Consider the following 1,419-nt stretch of genomic DNA (forward strand, 5'->3'; position numbering starts at 1 on the left):
GGGGGGGGGGTGCTTTTCCCTTAAGCTACTTAATTAATTAATTAAATTTAAGTAAGAATTTCTGTTATTCTCTAATAAGAATACAGATTTCTTGAAAACTTTTATTTGTAACATCTGAAAAAATAATTCGCTTATTTCTGCAAACAGATCCTCCTTTCGACTTCTCTAGTAGCTTGAGGGAAAAGCACACGACCGGCAGTCGGAAGTTCTATAGGTCGATTATCAGTGAAGCAAAGAAGATTTTTTCTCAAACAAAAATTTAGTGTAAACAATTTTTAATTCATATTTCCATCTAGTCTGAAAATAGGTTAAGAATTTTTGTTATTCTTTGATGATAATATAAATTTCTGAAATAACTACCATTTTTTTAAACAATCATTATAAGTAAATTCCTACATGTCGTATTTCGAACGAAAAAAATTATGTGTATCATGTGTTCACACAAAATATTGACGTTAAGAAATTTGATTATATCACGTTTGAAAGTATTAATTTTTTATTATATTAACTCAAAAATTGACGTTTTTTGAAAATCAACAGTGTTGTTGTAAATTCTTATTTTTCTGGTTGAAGATTTAACTATTTTGTAGAAAATTGGTATTTCCTGCTTGTATATTCAACAATATGATTGAATTACTTTCTTTTGTTTAAGACATTTTTTAGCACAATTATTCTCTTTTAGTTAAAAGTTAATTTATTTGCATGAAAATTTATCTTGTTTCCTTAAACTCAGTAAAAAGAATGAGTTTCTACAAGATGTCTTCAAATGTCTATGAAGTGTTTCATTTTTAAAGGAAAAAATATGAATATTATAAAAAAATGTAAAACTTGGTATTACTATCAAAAAGACATATTTATGTTAAATGAAAAATAGTTTATTTTTTCCCAATTAGGTTTGTTTCGGTTTTAAATTAAAATTTTGCACTGAAAGTTGAACTATTTCAGTTTGGTTTGAAATTTAGTATATTTTAGTTAGAAATCAACTATTTCGTATAGATTTAAACAAATAAAATGAAAACTAATTTTGTGTTTAGATTTGTGTGAATAATTAGTTGTTGTTTTTTTGTTAAAAATTTATTTTTCTAGTAAAGTTCAACTGTTTAATTTTTGTTTTAAATTCAACTTTTCACTCAAAATTTAAGCTTCTTTATTAAATATTTTTTTATTTAATTAAAAATTCATCATTTTAATGGAAAATTTATTTTTTGGTTCGAAAATTTAACAATTTTGTTTGCAAAATTTTTTAAACTTTAAGTTTTTAACTTACTAATGATCAATTTCATTTATTATTAATTATTTATCCTTTTTAGTTGAAAATTTAATTTATATTATATTTTTCATAAGGAAAGGTTTTTTGAAGACCTTCCAAAACTATCATAAAAGTTGAATTTTTTTTAAATTCAAAATTTATTTTTTTAC

This window comes from Belonocnema kinseyi, chromosome 3, assembly GCF_010883055.1.
Source record: "Belonocnema kinseyi isolate 2016_QV_RU_SX_M_011 chromosome 3, B_treatae_v1, whole genome shotgun sequence".
Taxonomy (NCBI): Eukaryota; Metazoa; Arthropoda; class Insecta; order Hymenoptera; family Cynipidae; genus Belonocnema; species Belonocnema kinseyi.